This window comes from Solanum tuberosum, unplaced genomic scaffold (assembly GCF_000226075.1).
Source record: "Solanum tuberosum cultivar DM 1-3 516 R44 unplaced genomic scaffold, SolTub_3.0 scf00168, whole genome shotgun sequence".
Taxonomy (NCBI): Eukaryota; Viridiplantae; Streptophyta; class Magnoliopsida; order Solanales; family Solanaceae; genus Solanum; species Solanum tuberosum.
Window position 1 is genome coordinate 1,281,375 of NW_006239096.1, and position 8,303 is coordinate 1,289,677.

Below are 8,303 nucleotides of genomic sequence, written 5' to 3' on the forward strand. Positions count from 1 at the left end.
AATACTGCTTAAGTTAAAAGGTGCAATTCATCAACAGAGAGTTGAGGTGTTTTCCCAAATGGGAGATGGTGTGCTTTTTTACCAGGGTCGATTATGTGTTCCAAATATGGGTGAGTTGAGGCAGCAGATCCTTACAGAAGCCCATAATTCTAGATATTCTATTCATTCGGGTGCTACTAAGATGTACGGTGATCTATGAGAAGTCTATTGGTGCAACGACATGAAGAGGGACATCACATATTTTGTGACTAAGGATCCTAATTGTCAACATGTTAAAGTATAAAATCAGAAACCAGGAGGTGTGACTCAGGAGATTAGCATTCCTACCTGGAAGTGGGAAGTGATAAACATTGATTTCATTATGAGTTTACCTTGTACTCGCAGACAACATGATTCTATTTGGGTGAGAGTTGACAAAGTCACTAAGTCAGCTCATTTCTTGGCTGTCAAGACTACAGATTCAGCGGAGGACTACACTAGACTCTACTTCAGTGAGATAGCCAGGTCGCAGAGGGTTCCCTTATCTATCATCTCATATAGGGGTCCTCAGTTTACATCTCATTTCTGGAAGTCGTTTCGGAAAGGTCTTGGTACTCAGATAAATCTCAGTACAACATTTCATCCGTGAAAGAATGGTCAGGCAGAGCGTACCATTCAGACCTTAGAGGACATGTTGAGAGCTTGCGTGATCAATTTCAAAGGTAGTTAGGACGATCACCTACCTCTCATAGAGTTTGCTTATAATAACAACTTTCATTCCAGTATAGAGATGGCCCCTCATAAGGCATTGTATGGGCGTAGATGTAGATCTCCGATTGGTTGGTTCAAAGTACGTGAAGTAGCCTTGATTGGGCCAGATTCAGTTCATGAGGCTATGGAGAAATTTTAGCTCATCAGAGATAGACTAAAGACAACTCAGAGTCGTCAGAAGTCCTATGCAGATGAGATTTGGAAAGAAAGGGAAGCTTAGTCCCATGTATGTATGTCCTTATAGAATCCTAAAAAGGGTTGGTAATGTGGCTTATGAGTTAGAGTTGCCAGCAGAACTAGCAGCGGTTCAACCAATCTTTCACATTTCCTTGTTGAAAAAGTGTGTTTGTGATCCGACATCGATAATACCTTTATAGAGTGTAGCTGTAAAGGATAGCCTCACCTATGAAGAGGTTTTAGTTGAGATTCTTGACCGAATAATGAGGTCGCTTCAGTAAAGGTTTTGTTGAGGAATCAATTTGTAGAGGGAGTCACTTAGGAAGCAGAAGTAGCCATGATGGCCAAGTATCCTCACCTCTTTCCTTTCGATTCAGTTTCAGCTTGAGGTAATAGTCTCTAGTCTCTCAATTAATCTTGTGCAGTTAAGTCTCAGTATCTTGGTCCCTCAGTTATCCTTGCATTTCAACATATTTGCATGTTCATGGAACTCAAATTAGTTAGATATCCGTTTCTAGTATTTAGTTGGCAGGGATTGCAACTCATTCCTTCCAAACTCATCTTGTTTAATCTTCATTCGAGGACGAATGATACCAATGGGGAGATATTGTAACACCTCAAAAATCTCAACTAGGAATGAAAAACAGAGAAAGTCAAACCATGGAGGGTCCATGGGCTTTAAAGAGGACCACGACCCGTCACCCTGCTTGTGGAGTTGCACCCAGTAATTGTGGATGACTATAAATGCCTAGACAGTATTTGAATCTTCACACGGATCGTGAGGTCATCCGTGAAAAGGGGAACAGAACCCCCAAGCTACTATGAGGGACCACAAACGCCTGGATGGTCCATGAAGCTTCACACGGACTGTGAAGTCGTCTATAAAATGGACTTATCAGGTTTTGAGTTTTGTGTCAACTTCAAACAATCATATCTTTCAGCACAAAATGAATTAGGTGGCCCATGACCTATCAAATTAAAGGTCTCTGAGTCCTCTTTCCTACTCCACCAAGTTTGCCTAATTACGAGCCCGAAGTAAGAAGTTATGTCCGTGTTAGTGAAGCCATGTTGGGCAAGGCAAAATTACGATCCACTAGACGGGCCATGATGCTTTAAACGGCCCGTGAATCCCCTCTTCTCAGTCACCTCGTCAGTTTTAAGTCAGGGTCGTATTAGTCTTTTTCCCTATGTGTTTGGTACTTAAATTACGTCGTTTGGTACTTAAACTACGTCTTTTTACTTTGTCTAAACCTAGTTAATTAGTCAAAAACTACCTAAACCATTTATTCTCGTAAAATCATCAGACTTAGAAAGAAAAGAAGAGAAAGAGGCGACTGTTTTCTCTTAAGAACAAGTAAAGCTCTCCTTCAAGTTCAGCCCCAAAATCTAAAGGATTTCTCCATAGTTTTTTTCACCCGGTATGTGGGATTTCATTAGTGGGTTCCTTTCACCTATTAGGCACTAGAAGGGTTCCTAAATCTAAGGGATCCATTTTAATTTAGCTGTTATAATTTCTATGATATTAATTACATGTTTCTTGGAGAATTAGTCTATTCCCATGTATAAAACTCAGAAACCCTAGCTTGTGTTAATTATCTGTATTTCATGAAATATAATTGCTAGGCAGATTAGTCAGACAATCATGCTTCAGAATTCGAATGTCCGGTATATGTATGATGCATTCTCATATATTTATTAGTTTTTTGAGCAATCTAATATTCCAGTTGCATTTTTAGCTTTATATTTAGTTGGATGTAAACTTAGCACCGAGTTAGACTAGGGTTTAGCGTACCCTCAAGTACTGGAACTAAATGCCATCATAGGTTTATAAGTCCCTTTTGTTGAGCATCAGTTTTAGTGATCATGCCACATTCATACCTTTATACCCTGGCAAGGTATATTGAATCCTCTCAATGGGGCGTATACATCAGACTCCACATTTAGCTCACGTGGTTTATGTCAGTTAATAATATCTTTCACCGTCAGATTCATGTTGCATTGACCATGTATTTAGTATTCAATTCAGCATGTTATATGTTCATGATTAGTGCTTGGTCATGGCATGCAGCTCAATTTTCAGTTATGCTTCAGTATATCTATTTCCATGATAAGTTTCTATATTGTTCAGCTTAGCATATATCCCGCATTCTCAGTACATTCAAAGTATTGACGCATACTTTTGCGCTACATTGTTGTATGATGTAGGTTCAGGTGTTCAGCATCCAGATTGCACTTAGCTCAACTTCCAGTCCATACTCAGCAGTTTCAGTGGTGAGTCCTCATAGTTCGAAGACGATAGACATGCTTTACTTTTTAGCATTCACCTTTCAATTTTAGTCTTGTTAGAGTTAGTTGGGGCATGTCCCAGCAACTCAGATCAGTCAGAGGATTTCAAACATAGATTAGATTCAGCTTGAGCTGTTAGTGTTGTCTTCAGTCATCACTATACTCTTCATATATTTTATATATTCAGACATGTTGGGATTTTCCTCATTTCAGATATTAAAGTGTTTTTAGCTTCCGCACAGTGCATGTTTTAATTGAACTTGTATAGATATGTCATGCCATGGGTTAACTTGGGGTCACTTCTGATAGTAAGCATTGTGTTGCACCTAGGGGGTAGCCTCGAGGCGTGACAACAAGATTAGAGGTTAGCCGATACACCGTCTGATAAAGGGAGTTCAGATATAAATTTATCAAAAATTGTTAAAAAATCGACAAAAAACTAACTCGTGTTTAATTTTTCCAAAGAAATATACACGTGGAACAATTCCTCTATCTCTCTGTCACGACCCAAAGTATACCCTAGACGTGACATGGCTTGTAGGACCTCGAGAGACCCTACATAAGCCACTTGACATACATATACATAATATATATAATAGACAAAAGAATGAAATCTCATATGAATAGAAGAGATTGACATGAAAGCGGAAATCTACCATAGTTTTGACAAGCCGTCTAGTACATCAAAGAAGTGGTCGGGACGTAACCCGTACACCACGTACAACATCCAAAAGTAAAGACATAATAAATAAATAGATGTGGCATGATCCTCGAAATATAAGGACTCACCAAGTCTTCGAATCCTTATGCGATCACCAACTAGCCACAAGCGGGGGAAGAGGAAGTGTCACATCCTGCATTAGTGAAATAATTTAGGCACAAGAACATGGAATGTACTAAGTATGAAGGATATGCATAGAAACATGAAATATGATCATAAAGGGACATAATAGAAAACATGATATGCATGACCAAAATAAACATAGTAAAAACCTTTAAAGAAGAATCATAAATCATGAACATGGTAAATGCAACTTAAACCATAAGGATAGATTCATAAAACCTTTGAATGTAACTTAGTTCATTTTGTGGGATATTATCTTTAACCGACAATAGATCATATAAGTTATATCATGGAATCTGATGTAACTCTCACATCGAGAAATGAGAGTCTACTTGCCAAGGTAGAACTATGTATCATATCATATGCTATATGTGGATCCACTATCTAGGTCATGTAAGGCAATCTTACGGGGGCACGTAGTTTGGAACTAGAGGCTGCTTGGAGAGATACCTTATTTGAGTCTCCACCTCGAAGTTCTCTCGGTGATATATTAAATCCAATTGAATAGTCATTTTCATAAACATATCATTACACATGGTAAAGCACCACTAGGTTACCAATCCAAGCTTAAAACATCATAGAGTAGCTCATTAAATCTTAAATTAAACATATGTTAGAAAAATTTCACAATTACCACGATTCCTCAATGTGTGAGAAAATTCTTTCATAATTTCATTGATGTTCATCTTTAAGGCTGGGCACCGGACCGGAATGGGACCACCGGACCGGAACGAACCGGAACGGGACGGTTTGACCGGGTTGTTGACCGGTACCGGGATGAACCAGACCGAAACTACCGGGATGAAGGCTCGGTTCCGTCCCGTCCCACTATATACTGGGATAGAACCGGGACGGACCGGAATGGACCGAAACGGAACGGGATGGGATAAACGGGACGGCACATATAGCTATTTCAAAAAATAATTAATTTTTTTTGAGTTATTTTGAATTACGAAAATACGAATGTTTTTTTTATTTTTCTAAGTTATATTAGTTTATAGTATTTAAGTTTTAAAATTTATAATAATTTTACTTAAGTTTATTTTAAAGATATTTTTTTTAATTTTTACGTATATAAGTTTGTAAGTTAAGTTTAATAAAGTTTTTTTTTTAGTTTTTGAGCTTATGTAGTTATGTTATAAGTTTTAAAGATTTGAATCTTTTGAAGTTTATAAGTTATTAAGTTATACTTATAACTTGTAAGTTAAATAACTTAAGTTTGTAATTTTAAAAAATTAAATAAACAAAAAAGAAATGCTAATAAAAGTAAATAATGACAAAAATATTATTTTTTATTTTAATTAAAAATGATTTATCGGGACCGATATTATTTTTTATTTTAATTAAAAATGATTTACCGGGACTGGACCGGGATGAACCGGTACCGGTATACCGGTACCAAATCATGGTACCGTTCCGTTCCGTGTACCGGTTCAATGTATCCCATCCCATCCCGAATACTACCGGACCGGAACGAACCGGAATGGTACCGGAACGAACCGAAATGGTACCGGTACAACCCGTTCCGGTGCCCAGCCTTATTCATCTTAGAGAAACCTAGATCGTAAAACCTTTCTTTTCATAAATCATGCATATGTTCACGAAAATATCATTCATAGACTCATAGCTTCCTTATAAATTCATGTAAATTAGGGTTCATAGTAGAAATCATGATCAATGCATGAGTTCATGTGAATTCAATTGGAAAGCATGTAATTGAGTCAAAACAATCAAAATAAGATCAAAACCAAACAATTGAATCAACAAAATTAGAACCCATGAAGTATTGAATGAAAACATAATCAATTGGATTGACATGGAATATGACATTTGGAGAAATCATTGGGACTCAATGGGTGAATGGAGCTCATTGATGAAACCCTGCATATCTTGATCTTGAAGCTCAAAACAATTGTGAAAAGGAGACTTGATTGAGAACCTCTAGCTTTTTCTTCCTTCATCTAGAGAGAGAAAAACTTAAGAGGATTTTGGAAATTTTTGTGGAATGAAAGGGAATGGGTAGATTTTAGGAGAGAAATCAGTTATAGGGTCTATTTATAGGTTAAAACGATGTAGTATAGGTATTATATGCATATGAAAAGACCCAAATATTCTTAAAAATAACTGTTGGTCGGTCCTACTGTTGCTTCCTACGACTCGTAGGAATTCCTACGAACCATACTGGTCAACCGTAGATTGAGTGAGTGGGGTCTAAAATCTTGGGTAAATCCTATGACACACTTCTATGGATCGTCGAACTTCATATGGTCCATAGACCTTATCCGTAGATCTCAACTTTTAACTCAAATTCACTAAGTTTGGACCAGTCTCATAGCATGTGGTGAACTCATATAAACTAACAACAAGACTTGACTCTACCACATTGTGTCTTGATTTATGAGATTCTTTATAACTCTTGCCTTAGAGGCAAGACTTAGTCCAAGGACTTTCAAATAACAAGTTAAGCCTCATGGACATATATCATTTTCACTAAGTCAAACTTATTGGAAACACAATATATATATATATATATATATATATATATATATATATATATATACATATATACATATACATACCTCATGGACAACACTTTACACTATTTCACTATGCTTAACTTATGAGATGCTCTATAAATCTTACCTTAGAGGCATGACTTAGATCAAGAACTTCAAAATAATAAGTTATGTTCCATGAGAAAGTCTTGACACTTCCATAATGTATCTTGATTTGTCAGATGCTCTATTACTCTTGGCTTAGAGGCAAGGCATGACATTATTGTCTTGTGTCTTAATTTATCATATGCTCCATAAATCTTGTTTAATAGGCAAGACTTAGCCAAAGGACTTCCAAAAAATAAGATACGTTCCCTAGGGAAAAGGTCTTGATTTATGAGATATTTTATAATTTTTTCCTTATAGGTAAGACTTATTAGCCCAAGAATTTTCAAACATCAATGTTATATTCTTATGTTTTGATGACTTAACAAACGATGGAATCTAGTAGGGGACCTGATTTTATGAGAGACCGAGAGTTTCAGACTATGCGAAAACGACAGTTGTAAAGCTGCAACCACTACCACAACTACAGTGGTTGGTATGCGACTACAAAGTATAAACACTCTCAGCCAATGATATTGCACTAGGTTTATACTAGTCATCTCAATAAGGGACATAACCCCATTTTTACATTTGAAGAATTACACGCAACAAAAGTCATTCTCTCAAAAACATATTCTCATATGCAACAAGAGACCTGATCGAGTGATCTTCTACTGTCTTTAGTTGTTATATGAGATTATAGTCTTGGTTTAATTTAGTGTAAGATCTATTCCTATATTGTAAAGGAATCAAATCATTTTAATTGTAATCATTGATTAAGTTTAAGTTGTAACTAGAGTTATCTATGTCGCGTTCTTGAAGTCTATATCAATTGTGTTAGTTGGTGTAGTAGGCAATAGATTTATTGCTTTGTTTAACGTACATAGTTTCTACAAAGGGAGAAGGGATTAAGAGTTTAGTTCCTAGGTTGCAAGAGCTTGTAATCTGAACCTTGATTCTTTGAAGTAAATAAAGAAGTTGTGGTGGTTTTCTCCTCGCTCGAAAAAGGAGGTTTCCATTTAAACATTATGTGTTCTTTATTTTAAGTTTTACTTATCTATTGTGCTTGTTATGTCAAGGTACTTGATCCGTTAACTTGTGGTGGATGCATATAAGCTATCAACCGACGCATATAAGCTATCAACCGACGCATATAAGCTATCAATTATGACTATGTAGTTTGTCATTTTGATGGTTGGTTTAAAGATTTGCCCTCTTATTCCCTCATGTTGGTGCTTTCAAAATCAGTTGGAATGGATTGTGCATGTTGGTCGTTTTGTTGTTACGTGGTGGATAATGTTAGTATATCTACGATTAGCTATTTTTCGTAGTAGAATCTTGTTGTGGTTAGATTATTGGGTTAGTGCCTCTAGGTACATATATTCATTTACTTCAGTTATCTATATCTTTTATCATATATTCACTTGTCTCTGCTTATTTTCATTATGCATTCTCTCTTCTTTAGCTACATGTAATATCTACTCGTGCTCTACCATCTATTTATGCTTACTTTATCTTTGAAGCTCAATCGGCCTATGCCTAGTGAGTACCACATGTTTGGTACGCATATTGTACTTCTGCATTCTGCAGATTGTAGTACGAATTCTCACTGTTGATGTGTGTCTTGCGCGAAACAGTTGTGGATC